Source organism: Xyrauchen texanus, chromosome 50 (assembly GCF_025860055.1).
Source record: "Xyrauchen texanus isolate HMW12.3.18 chromosome 50, RBS_HiC_50CHRs, whole genome shotgun sequence".
NCBI lineage: Eukaryota > Metazoa > Chordata > Actinopteri > Cypriniformes > Catostomidae > Xyrauchen > Xyrauchen texanus.
Window position 1 is genome coordinate 7361308 of NC_068325.1, and position 16184 is coordinate 7377491.

The 16184-nt window shown below is 39.5% G+C and overlaps 1 protein-coding gene and 1 long non-coding RNA gene across 3 annotated transcripts in view; one reads left to right on the top strand and one right to left on the bottom strand.

The window, feature by feature from the left end:
• Positions 1 to 16184, bottom strand: part of LOC127641040 (uncharacterized) — an 82637-nt gene that overhangs the window by 3230 nt on the left and 63223 nt on the right. The gene's annotated exons all lie outside the window — the stretch shown is intronic.
• Positions 7 to 16184, top strand: part of LOC127641042 (uncharacterized) — a 55480-nt gene continuing 39302 nt past the window's right edge. The window contains exon 1 of the long non-coding RNA XR_007970141.1: positions 7 to 708. This is a non-coding gene — a long non-coding RNA (uncharacterized LOC127641042). The remainder of the gene's footprint in view (positions 709 to 16184) is intronic.

The window sequence follows — 16184 nt, forward strand, 5'->3', positions numbered from 1 at the left end:
CCAAATCGATGTAGACTCAAATTAGGATAATTGGCTCTTAAGGCATTTCACTGTATTGATAATTTATTTCACATTCTGTCACTACTCCCAACCTGTCTCATGTATATATGTGTTAGATTAGATTTATGTTTAGAATAGCTATAAAGTTTGTCTGTATTCAAAGATGATTTGACTGTGGTATCTTATGATAAAATAATCTCGTCACTGTTTCTAAAAGATTTCGCTTCAACGCTGTACCTGAATATGTGTGATATTATTCTCATTAAGCCATGAGAATAATATTACTCCAATAAGTGAATTAATCAAAATTCCCTTAATAAAGCTAATTCCTTACAATAGAAAGTGTGAGCGGATAAAACCAGACTTATTATTTGAAATCGATATATTATGGTTTCAATGGTGGAGAATCTTATTCAGAGAAATAATCTAGTTATTTGTAATTTATCTAATTTATAATGGTTGTCAAACGTGACTAATTCCTTTATATATTTCAATACATAATAATGTAGAATAAAGACAGTTTTATTTAGTTCATAGCTCACATATTTCAAGACCCTAAATTCCCTCCTAAATTTAGCATGCACGCAAATTACCCTACATATAATAATGGTAAAATGCATACAAAATACGCATTTTAACGGATTGAGTCCACATCTCTAAATTATATATGTAATAATCTTACAATATTGTATAAGCATGTCTCTCAAGGTTTAATTTGTTAATAGTTTTAATTCATTTTGTCAACATTAAACTGACATTTTTAACTGTTGAGTATTGACTTGTACTCTTAAAGTGATAATAATAATAAAAACAGAGGTAAGCAGTGAGATTAGGTGAGATTTTTTTGTAAAATTTCAGATGTTTTAGTATTACAAATTGTATTTCCCCCAAAACGTGTTAACTTCTACATCTAGCACTTGAACTCAACAAACTATAACATTCATATTGTTTATCAGGCTGGTTCCAAAGGGGGGTCTGCAATCATGAGCTTGGCCTACCTTGGCAACCACCCCTCTGCCCACACCTCCAACTGTTTGACCCACCCAGAGGGTTCTATGGCCCACCTTAAATCTTAGAGCTAGAGCCGGGCCTGTTGCTTATGGCTAAACATATAATAATTATTATAACTCTTATACTACGGCCAAAGATACACAAGGTTATTTCTCAATCATGGCCATTTATGAGGGAAAAAAATGTGTTATTTTGGTTATTTCACCTTATGTACCTGTCTTGTTGCTAAAGTTAATAATAAATTGTGTCTTTCTCTCTCTACAGTTATTGCTTGATCTATGTGTTGGCATTTTTCATTCCTAAAGGTAAGAAACTAACAAACAAACTACATTTATTTAAATAATGGCAAATTCATGCAGAAATGCCAAACTGTGTTCCCTTACTTTAAAGTTCTCTTGATTTTCAGTGACTATAGGCGACATGGTCACAGTTAAACAGTCCACTGGAGACTATGCTGTCTTGCCATGTTCTTACACTGGAGATAAAAGAGAAGTTCACACAGTGCATTGGATATACAATGAAAAGCCTGTTTATGAGTTTAGTCCCGGCAGTAATTCAGATGATGTAAAGCACAACACCAGAGCTGAATCTTTTCCTGATGAGTATGTAAACGGAAACTACTCCATCAAGATCAGAAAACTTGAACTCGCTGATGCCGGCCTGTACACTTGCTTCATAACTCCCGCAGACCATCATGTGAATATAAATCTCACAATTAATGGTGTGTAAGAACTGATTAACTCAAAGTTCTTGATTTTGAAGTTTATGATTTAAAATGTGAATGTGGCAGATGTTGACCAAATTCAGCGTTCATCATTTCAATTGTTTTGACTCAAGATTTATTATAATTATTTTGTTTTACAGAGAGACCAATAACTGGCCAAAGAAATCAAGGATCAAAAACAAGACCAGAGATTGCGATATTGTTCATCTTTTTTTTTGTGCTTTTTATTTATATTAAGTAGTGAGACGTGACATATTCAATAGCAGCGGTCCCCATCCTTTTTTTTTCTTTTTTTAATTCCATCAATTTTTTCATTAAGTAGTCCAACGCAGTTTACCCATTTTAAATTTAAAACTCTAATATGTGAAAAAAAAAGCCATGGAAATAACAGTCTAACAGGAATATCATGATTATAACTATTTCACTTTTTTTATTATTCTTATTTTATAAAAAGAAGAAACGTACAGGCAACAATTGTTTTCCCCATACAATGCTGCACGCTCCATGAAAGATAGAAATATTTAGTCTTATATACTCTATGTGGAATCCACTAAAGAGACGGCACATTTCTACGCACCAATCACATTTATTTAGTTCAATTTGTGGTTATACTATTTACTGGTGAAATAAATGTCATTTTATTTAGTTAGTTTTGTTAACTATCTATTAATGGCATACAACATGGAATAACATTTATTTAGAGTAATAGCATCATTTAGAGATGCATATTTTTACTCTCTTGCGTTGAGCTGAAGCAGTTTCTGTGGGCATCAGTGTGTTTGTGCTGGCCCGCCTCTCGTGTGTTCAAACCGCCAGAGATTTTCAGCGACAGAGATTTTTCAAAGGGGCGATGACACTAGGCTTTGAGCATGCTCATTTGTTTCAGACAACGTAACAGACCAGGATATGATGTCATGCGGGAGGGCTTCTGGCAGTTCACAAATAGCAAATAATATTATATTAAAAATGTTAAAATATATTGTGTACTTTTAGAAAGATATTTTTGTTTTACCATCAATATTTGTAATCTTTGCTGTCCATTAATATTGTAAGAGCCATCTGCAGTACTGGACACTTACTAGTGACATCAAGAGATAAAAGCACTGGCGTGTGAGTGGGGCTTAAAAGCTTGCCACCTGTCACATAACATGCAAAATGCCTTTAAAAGCCTGTGAGAAAATGCTAGTATGTCCTGTTCACATACATTTCTTTAGACAGAGCAGCAAGAAGTGGTCCGTTCATTTCAAGGTTCAGAGACCGGGTGAAAAACTATCCAAAAATAAAATGTGACCGTTTTGCTACAAAACAACATTCACTAACATCATAAGTGGATCTCAGGGAGAAAGAAATATTAAAAGTGTAGGTTATAGCGCCTTTTATATATTCAGCCGTACGATCTTGCGATTGGCTGATGAGAATAATGATTGTGATCTAGTGGTGGGCATCGCTGTACTATAGAATTTATCATTTCTCTTACTATGGCTTCTACTTGAACTTTATTTTGTTGTTACGCACTTTATGAAGTTTGCCTTATATTCTGCTGTTACAACATTAATAAGCCTATGCTCTCTTTTTAAATTATTTTTGTAACAATTGATATTTATATCACTGACATCATTATGATGTGGAACACCTCAATTGTTAGATGGGCTCAGCAACCTTTTCTGTTTCTAATAACATCAAGCCAAATGACTGACTTACAGAACCTGTTTAGGAATGCATTGTCAAAACTTTTCCATAATATCAACAAGAACATTGTTACATCTACATTATTATTGCTGGTTAGTTTGAAGACTAATAAGACAATTGATCAAGCTCTGCAAGATTTATCCACATAATAAACTTTTTGTCCCTCTGTCCCTAACTGCACTATCAAATATGTAAACATGAATGTAAACATAAAACTCATAAATCATAACTGATTATCAATTATTAAGGTTAAAGGCTGTCACTTTAACACTTTCAGGACTCTTTCTTGCATGTGTATACTTGTATATGTGAATACTTTTATTTTGTGTGTTTCATGTCTAGATCGATTATTCCAGTTGTCTCTTGTTTTACAGCACGAGTGTTTGTACTATTGCCTTATCTGCTCTTAAATGTCAAATGTGTAAACTGAATATTCTAGTGAGTTTTGTTTCCATTTGTATCATGCTGGTATATATTGGATCTCTGTTTAAGTTGCATTTTAGTTTGGATGTTGTGTTTCTTAAATGAAAATACAGCAGTTGGGGACAACAAAATTCCAGGTAGCAAACTTCAGCAGTATGCTAATGTTATATTTGCATGGAAAACCAAGATGACCTGCTACAGTGCAAAAAGGTTCATTATTCAACCAGATCACAGTTCACAGAAACCATCAATGCGCTTGACTTTCCCTTCCATTTCCAGTGATGAATGGACCAGAAGTATAATGTCAGTCGGGAGTTTTAATGTTGCATTCTTCACTTTTTTGACTGCTAAGAATTAACATCATCAGTTATATTACACTTTTAATTCATTTGTAAAGAGTAAAAATATACCATTTGACAGTAGTTCTGTTTCATGCAGTGTATTCTGGTTCAATACTGTAACTTTTGTTAAATGTATTCACTGGGTTTATTCTATCATGTATGCATACTACTTTAAAGAGTATGTAAATCACAACTCCTAGACTGTTTTGCATACTCATTGAACTCATGTGTGTATCATTTCCTGCTTGCTATAATATAAAGGATGACTATTAAACTGAAATTTCAACCTATCGTTATTTGACTCTTCGTATTTGTTTATTATTTGTGTTGATCCTGCTTTCAGTTTTACTTTGTCTCCTGGTTACTCTGTAAAAAACTATTTCTACCTGATCAAACCAGTTAATTCACCTGTTGCCACATGAAGCACATTTGAATTAAGTTATCATGTTTTCAGTGTATTAATATCTGCATTTTATGAATCTATTATTTGATTCATTTATTAGTCTTATTGCAAACTGATTAACACCCTGCTCCTCTGATCTCTGACATTCTGAAAGTGACCGACCATAGAAACTATTTCTACAACAAACACAGGACAGCTTTAAAACTAGTCTGACAACTAGTGCGTAAGAAAGATTCCAACAATGACACTGTTCAATCTCATATTCTTCTTACATGGCTGTTGTTGTGATAATGTTCTAGTTAAACTCTCATAATCTCTCTTTAGACACAACAGCATCTTACAGTACAAGACTTTAACTTTATTCACATTTGAGATCCTGATAGAGAAGGACTGAAATTAAAATCATTAAAGCATTATTTTTAATACACATGTCAACACTGCACAGGACATATGAACCAGTCTGCTTTGTCATACTGATGGCCCTTGCAAAACATTGCCTGTTTTGGGGTTGGTTTGCAAATTACAAGCATATATATTTATATATTTTAATTATTCAGATGTTATATTAGTTTATTTTATTTAGAAGTAAAGTTGTTGAAAATCTGCTCTGTTTTTTTAATCCTTCATGACAAGTGAATAATTCAAGTCATAAATCTGCATTAGTATTACCCGTATTGTGGCAGACAATTAAATAGATAAGTTTTTTAGATAAGTTTATTAGATATGTTTTTCAATCTAGTTTAATTACAATTAAGTCAGTTGAAATGTGAGTAGTACAGTCTCAATGTACAACAGTTCAATTATTAGTCTATTATTATGCAAGAACTATTGTAAATTGTAAATCTATTACAGTAATTCATGTATATAAGTTAGATCAGACAGTCACTTTTATATTTGGTTTGTATTTCATGGCTTTGCTAAATAGATTTGCTTATAATAAATAATTCTGTAAATATATGATAAACTTTCTAAAGAAAGTTGTTTGAGATTGATGACGTGATGTTAGTCAGACTGGGGAATTCATTTGGAATAAAGAATTGTATCTCACTAAGTTTTGCTTTGGAAAATAATACTGACAATGTTTCGTCCAGATATAAAGACAAATTCCATTTCCTTGTTTGGAATGATTTTATATTCCACATCCGAAAAACAACTCTTTATATATATTTATACAGCAGATATCATGTAGAAAATACGCGTCATTTACCTTCTTTCCTCTGTTCTTCTTATCTCATAACTGCTCGTTTATGTCCGCAGAGATTTGACAAGCTTTTATTTCTTCTTTCGTCTTTGCATTGATGTCAGGAGAGGTGCGGTGCGTCTCCTCCCTCCAGCAGCTTCAGGACAGTGAAAGGAAGTGATCATCCAAGTATCATTATTCAATAACGACATTTTATTTTTATTAAGTTTTCCATTTTTAATTGCTCTAGATAATAAAGGGTTGAGTGCAAAATTCTAGTTTTATTTATGATTTTGCATGTTGACTAAACGCATCCCGTTCAAAACTTCAGTTAGAATAATGTTTTGTGAACTTTATCCTCCAAATTAAAATGTAATGATATGTTTGTAATAGCTGTTTGGTAAACAACTAAACACAATAAAACTGCGTTTGGATACAGTCAGATAAGAGAATGATATATAATGAAAATACTGTATTGAACTGTTTCATTCATAAATGTCAGTTCGGGGCATGTTGTCTTATTTGTTTAATAAGTTATAATACTTGTTTCACTGGGACAAAACATGTCCTATATAGACAAAAAGTCCTCTTTTAGTTCAATCTAAAGGAAATGTGTATACTCACACATGTATTACTTGTAAATAATTTCATTAGAATTGTTTTTTAAAAGCATGCTCTATTCCTGGAAGCACATACATTCAGCAAGATTTCAAAATGTCAAACTGCCATACAAAGTGTTTAAAAAATGAAACACATTAATAAATATCAACTGAAAGGTATTGATCTGTAAGATTAAAAAAAAATACATAAGTAAAAAAGAAAACATATTTTAATATTTGTATATATTTCAAACAAGCAGTGTTTAAGTCTCTGCGGTCATCCCATTATGATCATTTCTGTTAAGACTTGTGGAATAATTTTGGCATTTAAGTTTAGGTCATAGAGGCAGCTTTAACTAAGGAAAAAAATGTACAACACATGGTTAAGATGGAAAAATATATAAAAAATTAAATAGTGTGAAAACAGAAAAACTAATTATAGAATGTATTTTATCACTTAACTCCTTTGCTGAACACTGGTATTAGATCATTAAAGACTTTACACTCTTGTTGGGTGTATCAAATTAAAATGGCATGCTTTTAGTGTGTCTGATGGAGTTGACAGATACTGCAGTAAGATGTAAATTATAAAGTGAATAAATGTAGATTTTCAGGGAAAAAGTGTTTTAGAAAAACCTTTGTCTACAAATATATCTATTTCAAATTAATTTAGTATTAAAAAATAAAACATGTTTTGTCTCTTATGTAAAGAATTTGAGGTTTACTGTTTCATGAACTGTTTTTGCGTTTCATATTTATTTATAAATGTTAGTTAATGGCAGGTTCCCATTGTGACAACTTACCCTATGTAGTGCGAGTACTATTGAATGTTGTCATACAAGTTCAATGTGAGTCCAATGAACGTCCTGGTTACTTCAGTAACCTCCGTTCACTCGTGCCTTTTTCCCTCTTTTTTCTTTTTCTCCCCAAATAGAGTGAATTTGTCAACCGACTGGGACCACCAGTGTACACGTCAGGGGGTGTCACTCCCAAGGGAAGACACCGTGGAGACCACACCCAACCCGGGGTATTTTGAGTGTAAATACGTCACATGTTCTTGTCGAGCTTTGTCGGAAGTATGTCATGTGGAGAGGTCACATGGTAGGTCCTACCCAGTGGGGGAGGAGTTTCTACAAACATGGGAGGGGCCTCTGCCAAAGGAAGACGCAATTTACCAACAGGGAAACGATTTAGCGGGAGATATACGTCACATGGGGTTACCTATGGGGAACCAGCACTTGTGGAGCACATACCCCAGTACAGGGCTTATTAAGCACCTGTACTGAGCCGGCAGCGAGTTTCTGCACAAACACGTCTGCCACAGGGCTAGGAGGAAGTCATCCAGGGAACACATTTTGTGAACCCTACTGGGAGTCAACAGCACACGTCCACAGCTCAGTGGAGGTGAAAGGCACTATGCGTAAGCGATACACCCGGACAACTGTCCCCGACTTACCTTTTCATTCCTGCCAAGACACAGGAGCTGTTGCCCAGACCGCTGCTCTGCAAATGTCTGTTAGAGAGGCACCACGGGTCAGGGCACATGAGGCCGCCACACTTCTGGTTGAATGGGCTCGTAGCCCTGCGGGAGGTGGCACGTGCTGGACATGATACTATGGATTCCTATGGTGACAATGATCTAGTGGGCGATCCTCTGGTTGGAGACAGTGCTTCCTTTCCGCTGTCCACCAAAGCAGACAAAGAGCTGCTCAGAGACTCTGAAGCTCTGCGTGCGATCCAAATAGATTCGTAAAGTGCACACCAGACACAGCAATGTTCACCGAGTGAAGTGGACGCTGCTGAACCTGGGCGAACGCCTGGCTGAACTGAATCACGTAGCCAAGTCGGACGGTCCAGGCCAGCCATCGCAACGGGTTGGAGAGCGCAAGACACGCGTCACAGTGCCGGGCGAATGGGACCAAGGGGACATACCTGCGGGTGGGGCATCGTGACGGGGCGAAGCCTGAGGTACATTCAAGGAACATCGAAGCACTTCCCTGGCTCCTGGTACCACCAGAGGATCAGTCTGGTGGGGGGTACATCGTCCCCACAGTCTGTCGAAACCGTATTTGTGCTGGACCTGCCAAAATGGAATGGTGGATGGTGGTCATAGTGACGGCCGCACACACCAGATGTGTGACCCAGGGAATAAAGAAATGCTTTTTTGTTAAACTTTTGGGTACCGCAACTAATTGAGCGTGCGGCGAAATAAAGGGAACAAAATATTCTCCTACTGTCCCTCCACCGGGGAATGGAGTGGTCTGTTCACCAACTCTGGAGCAGCGGGTCTCCTTGCCCCTGGGTCGCCTGTCTCCGGGGCGCTTCACATCTCTCTTCTTGGCGGCTGGCATCTGCTTCCTGCGGTCGGTCACCGAGCGCAGTTCCTGTATCAATCCCATGGTGGAACCACCCTCGTGCAGTTCTTTTTGCATTTTCTTTGGCCGTCAGGGACGACATAATCCTACAGGCGGTGGACGGGAACTCACCGAGTAGCCCTTGGCTGCCCCACCATCGAGGGTAGTGAGTGCGGGGGAGCCAGAAGATCGGGACCGGGTAGTAAAAGGTGCAGTAAAAGGTGCAGTAAAAGGAATAGAGAGAGAGAGAGAGAAAGAATGAAGACAAAATCTTTTATTCCAGTTTATTTTACTTTCATCAAAATGTGCATATTTGCAAATAGAGTAGGAAGAAGCTCGAAACACAGAGACCAGAATAAGGGCATCTTCAGGACAAAAAAGGGAAAATAAAAAAAAACATAACAATTAAAGTAGACATTTAGAAGATAGTTTTACAGCAACACTTACTTAACAATAATGTTATATTATATATGCTAAGAAAGGAATAATGTACAGTCAGCCTGTTGTTATCGTACAAAAACCAGCCAGTGCAGTTTCTCCAAAATGGCTGCACAAGCTCTCATGATAACACAGCTCATTTCATGGGCTGAGTTTTTTAATGGCATACTACCATACTCAATATAATTCTGCCATATCAGTCTATGGCAGAAATAGTAGTATGGTAGAAGACCAAACATTACAATTGTCTTCTTATATAGGACTTCTTGAACACACAAGAACTGTATTCAGCAGCACGTAAGCTATTCAAATGAACAGTGTGTCTGGTTATTATATGTCAAATTCAAGCACAAACATTGTGCAATTTGCTGTGAATGATGTAGGTTCATCACACTATGAGACGTACAAAGTGTTCGGCTTTACAACTCTTTTTCCACACCTCCCGGACAGCAACCGGCAAATCTAAGTCGAGGCACAGTTGAACTTGAATACACCTATTGTTTTTTGTCAATGAGGTAACAGTGTTATTTATGTATGTTTCCATTGTATTGGATGATATTGTATGTAATCTATGTAGCTCGTTTTACAGTGATGACTAATTGTGTAATTATTATGTAAATATTTACTAATACAAGCATTTATTTGTATTTGCACTAATTACATTTTAGAAGACAAACAATATCATCAAAAATACCAAAATAACAATCTGATGTCCAATCAGTAATTTATCTATAATTTATCAATAAAAATCATCTACAGTGATTTTTCTCTTAAAGATGTATCAGCATTGGTAATTTAATAAATTATGCAAACGGATGCACATCTCATGGTATTTTGACTGACACCCCATTGCGATTAATCCCTGCATGATAAAAATAATAATTCCTTTGCATTCCCAACATATTATTTCACACATATTCCCAATCCCAAGTATTATTTCACATACTGTCTTCAAGACTATCTTAAAGATTTTTAAATGAATCCTGCACGTTCCAAGCAATTCCATAGATCCACCAAATCCGTAGCTCCAGTCCAGTGCAGTTAAGAGCATGTCCGTGTGTTTAACCCTTGCCAGTCCAGAGCCAATAACAGAATGATGGAAGAGCTGAGGCAGCTAAAGGAGTTTTTTAGAATTGGATCAAAGTTTGAAGCAGCTCAGTAATAGGGTTAACCAGATGTGCTGATCAGGAAAGTTTCAGATCTCAACATTGAGCAGTTGACAGTTATTTGCGACCAGTACTGCCATTCCTTATACGCATATTACGCAGTCTGCGTACGGCATCAACTCCAACTCCCAGAAGCCTACAATAACTGGCACGTTATTCAAAGATCCGAAAGCAGCCTCGGAACACAGACGATCACCTCACACCATGCATCACACGATCGTCCGTATAGGGTGTATAGGGCCGTATAGAGCTCTGTATAGGGCATCAATTTGGCCAGCGTCTGCCCTGTCTGTGCCTCCCTTGCCTAATATAAGTTCCTATGAATGAGCCTATTGCGTTGTCAGCCCAGGTGCTACATCATTATGTCCATGAGTGCCAAGCTAAGTTAGCTGCCAATTAACCAGAAGTTGCCAGGTCAGAGTAGACAGTCTTCCCTACAACCCCTTCCACCGTTTGTGGTGCCAACCCCTCGATCTCGGCTGAACAGCCTATTGAGTTCTAAGTTAAGTTTCTCAGATAATCAAGCACCTTCATGTGGGGTAAACTAATACACAGATAATGTCCATCCATTTTGAAGCAGCCATCTATGACCCAGAGTCTCTTTATTAGCCAGACAGCTAATCCTCACTTCTATTCAATGAAGAGCTACTTATATCAGTTAACCAACCCACCTCCCAGCCTGTTCCAAACATGTTGTCTGAAATGAATCACCAGCCATCAGGTATGATACTCATGCCTAGTTTGAAGCTTACAACCATTGATGAAGCACAACCATTGATGATGCACATTCAACCCATGCATAAAGTGTCATTCCCAGGATTCAGGACTATGCCAGGTCTCTCCATTCCCCACCAATCACATTTTGTTTTCCTGCAGGCCAGGAGGGTTATCTGACTCATAACCAATACCTTCCAGTCTTGAGTCATGCTTCAAGTAGCATCTCACACTCTGCAGATCAAGTCAACCAGCCTGGTAGTCAGTTGCCTGTTTTGGCCATTTGTCAGGCCCATGATATGACCAGACACCCATTTTAGTGTATAATAGCCATTCAGCCAGCTGTGCATGGCAGCCAAATCAAGTCAGTACCCCCAAGTAATTTTACTGTTTTTTTCTGCAGTCCAACCTTCTATACAGCATAACCAGACATCCTTTTCATAACCTACTTCCACAAGTCAGACCTTCTTAGATGCAACAGGCTGTCTCCAGACCTTGACCTGGTTTATCTTGAATGTTCCCCTAATCCTGTTCACTTTTGCTCTCTGTTTGTTCAAAACAAGATGAGACTGTGTTTAGCTATTATGCTTTGGCCACTAGGGGAGCAATGAACCTTTTGAGCTCTCGCCACTCTGATTAATGACCTAGTTCACCTGTGCCTAGTTTTGTCATCTGTATTTAAACCCATCTTTTCAGTTGTTATTTGCTCAGTCTTCTCTTGAATTAATTCAGCCTCAGTTCTTTCCCTGTGCTATATGCCTGTATGTTCTTATGCTTTATATATATATATATATATATATATATATATATATATATATATATATATATATATATTATTATTATTATTATTATTATTATTATTATTATTTTTTTTTACTTAAGGAATTTTTCCCTTATTTTGGTGCCTCTCCAAGTGGATTATATACTTTTGTTTAAGTATTGGAATTTCCTTTTCCCCTAAGACTGATTTGTGCCTTGTATCTCATCTTGAAATTAAATTTTGTACTCAGTAAAGACATTGAACAGTACACTGTCTCCAGCTTTGTGTCTACATTTGGGTCCAGAAACCAAAGTGTTTCCAGTAGCTCAGGGTATAAGACTAATATCATTTCCTGTTAGAGACCTGGCTTTGAGCCCTGAATCAGTTACTCACTATTACAAAACCTTTCTTTCTATGATCTTCACCATGACCAAATCACTGTGGGGAAAAACTTTTATATAAATTTTATTTTTTATTTTATATATTTATATTATAAGAAGTATCATAAAGTTGTGGAGATAGGAAACAGTATGGGAAAAAGTGGGACAAATGGGGGAATTTCGGGGTTGTCCCTATGATAAAAAGCCATACCAACTTTACAGTGTGGCAGATGCTATTTATATAGTCACAGCCTTGTAGGAAGCACTATGTTGGGTCAAGCTTCTTGAAAAATGCTCTGAAACACTCATCCTCCACCACTGAAAATGGCTGTAAATCCTTAATTATCATGTCCACTTATCCCTCATCAATATCCTTTTGAATGTCACACAAATCTGGAATGGGCGGTTTTTGGAAATGGATATATGTTTTCTTGGAACATACAAGAAATATATCTATATGGTCATGTTTGATAAGGATGCTCATAAGTGTACGTGGTACCAGAGCACCCTAGGCCGAAGGTCGATGATCGATTTTGTAATCGTGTCGTCGGATCTGAGGCCATATGTTTTGGACACTCGGGTAAAGAGAGGGGCAGAGCTGTCAACCGATCACCATCTGGTGGTGAGTTGGGTCAGGGGTGGGGAAAGACTCTGACAGACCTGGGAAGCCCAAGCCAGTAGTGCGGGTGAACTGGGAACGCTTGGAGGAGGTCCCTGTCCGTGAGATCTTCAACTCACACCTCCGGCGGAGCTTTTCAGGCATCCCTGCGGAGGTTGGGGACATTGAACCGAGTGGGCAATGTTCAAAGCTTCCATTGCCGGGCCGCGGTGGAGAGCTGCGGCCTCAAGGTTTTAGGTGCCGCGAAGGGGTGGTAACCCTCGAACACCGTGGTGGACACTGGTGGTCAGGGAAGCCGTCCGACTGAAGAAAGAGGCCTTCCGGATTTGTTGTCCCGGAGGTCTCCGGAGGCAGTTGCAAGGTACCGACAGGCCCGAAGTGCTGCGGCCTCGGCCGTGAGGGAGGCAAAGCAGTGGGTGTGGGAAAAGTTCGAGAAGCCATGGAGAAGGACTTTCGGTCCGCACCAAAGTGCTTCTGGAAACCGGCCCGCCACCTTAGGAGGGGGAAACGGGGAACCATTCAAGCTGTATACAGCAAAGATGGGACGCTGTTGACCTCAACCGAGGAGGTTATTGGGCGTGGAAGGAACACTTTGAAGAACTCCTAAATCCCAACACGCCTCTATGGTAGAGGCAGAGCCGGAGGATGATGGGGATCAGATTCTATTTCCCTGGGGAGGTCACTGAGGTAGTCAAACAACTCCAGCAGTGGCAAAGCCCCGGAATTGATGAGATCCGACCAGAAATGCTGAAAGCTCTGGATGTGGAGGGGGTGTCATGGATGACACGCTCTTCAACATTGGCGTGGAAATCTGGGACAGTACCTAAGGAGTGGCAGAACGGGTGGTGGTTCCTCTTCAAAAAGGGGATCAGAGAGTGTGTGCCAACTACAGGGGTATCACACTTCTCAGCCTCCCTGGTAAAGTTTACTCCAAGGTGCTGGAGAGGAGGGTTCGGCCGATTGTCGAACCTCAGATTGAAGAGGAACAATGCGGTTTGGCCCTGGTCGTGGAACGACGGACCAGATCTTTACTCTCGCAAGGATCCTGGAGGGGGCCTGGGAGTATGCCCATCCGGCCTACATGTGTTTTGTGGATCTGGAGAAGGCGTATGACCGGGTCCCCCGAGAGACTGTGGGAGGTGCTGCGGAGTACGGGGTGGGGGGTCCCTTCTTAGGGCTGATCCAATCCCTGTACGCCCAAAGCAAGGGCTGTGTCCGGTCCTCGCACAAAGTCGAGTTCATTCCATGTGGGGTTGGTCTCCGCCAAGGCTGCGCTTTGTCACCAATCCTGTTTGTGATATTCATGGACAGGATATCGAGGCGTAGTCGGGTGGGGAAGGTGTGCGGTTCGGTGGGCTGGGGATCTCATCGCTGCTTTTTGCAGATGATGTTGTCTTCATGTCATCATCGGTCCGTGACCTTCAGCTCTCACTGGATCGCTTGGCAGTCGAAAGTGTGAAGCAGCTGGGATGAGGATTAGCACCTCTAAATCTGAGGCCATGGTTCTCAGCAGGAAACCGATGGAGTGCGTACTCCAGGTAGGGAATGAGGTTTTGCCCCAAGTGAAGGAGTTCAAGTACCTCGGGTCTTGTTCACGAGTGAGGGGACAATGGAGCGGAGGTTGGCCGGAGAATCGGGCAGCAGGGGCGGTATTGCACTCGCTCTATCGCACCGTTAGTCACGTAAAAGAGAGCTGAGCCGAAGGCAAAGCTCTCGATCTACCGGGTCAATTTTCGTTCCTACCCTCACCTATGGTCATGAAGGTTGGGTCATGACCGAAAGAACTAGGTCAGCGAGTACAAGCGGCCTAAATGGGCTTCCTCAGAAGGGTGGCGGGCTTCTCCCTTAGAGATAGGGTGAGGAGCTCAGTCATCCGTGAGGAGCTCGGAGTAGAGCCGCTGCTCCTTTGCGCTGAAAGGAGTCAGTTGAGGTGGTTTGGGCATCTGGTAAGGATGCCCCTGGCCGCCTCCCTAGGGAGGTGTTTCAGGCACGCCCAGCTGGGAGGAGGCCTCGGGAAGACCCAGGACTAGGTGGAGAGATTACATCTCCACACTGGCCTGGGAACGCCTGGGTCGCCCAGTCAGAGCTGGTTAATGTGGCTCGATAGGGAAGTTTGGGGCCCCCTGCTGGAGCAGCTGCCCCCGCGACCCGACTTCGGATAAGCGGTTGAAGATGGATGGATGGATGGGTCATGTTTGATTCAAAACTTTGTTTGATAAGCCTATGTTTAATTCACTGTTTTTTCAGGTTTGGTGACATGAAAGGTGGTCCCCTATGGACCAGCTGCCACTGAAGGAGGTTATACACAAGGCCTCAGTAGGGGGGTGTTAGGGATGCCATCCCACTTGTTATAATAACCATCCTCTTTGTAAAAACCACCACCACCTTTACCTTCCCTTTAGATCAATTGTGTCATGTATTACTTAGAACTAATCATGCAAGTAAAATATTTTAATTATCTATGTTTGATAAACATACTTCAAAGAATGGTGATTAGCTTGATCAGAATTATATTTCATCAAATTTGGGGTTTCCAGATATTAGAAGAGGAAATTCCCCAATCAGTTCTTAACACATTCTCAGTTTGGAAATATTCTTCCAGTGTTTTTAGCAATCTGGCAACCATGGGCACATGAGCTCTCTCTCCACTGCAAAAAGGTGCTGGTGTTCTTAAAACACCGGCAATCAGGTATGTTGGACTTTTCAAAAATGACCAAGAGAACAGTTACATCATATACAACTAAACTTTCTTAGACCACTGTTTGAGCATCCTTCATAGAAACAGCCCAAACTTCCATTACTTGTTCAGTTATATATATATATATATATATATAAACATATCTTTATTACGAGGATTAACCCCTTGAGATGAAGCATCTCGTTTTCGAAGGGGTCCTCCAGTACATCAAAGCAAAAAAAGAACCAAAACAGCAGAGCAAATATCACGGTCAAAAACCGCACAACAAAACACAACAACACACACACACCAGCTCACAATGCTCAACCCCACCCTACCCAACACGATCCCTATAGATAACATGATAGAGAAACAACCACATGACTAGCATTGCACAAGGTCAAGGACTAAGAGTAATACAAAAGAAAAAAAAAAGAAAAAATAAATTGAGGATAAAAATAACAATAATAATAAATAAATGAATAAAAATGAAGACATAAAAATTAGAATTAATAAACACATGACCATTGAAGCCCATGGTCAAACAAACAAAACTAGAAACAATGACAAATATTCCGAAGATTTTCCTCGAGAGCCCTTCAAACGCTGTAAGTGAAGTTAAAGAACGGATAAAAAGAGGAAGATTGTTCCAATCATATGAAGCCTTAAAACAAAATGCATACTTGCCTACTTGTTTTTTAACTCT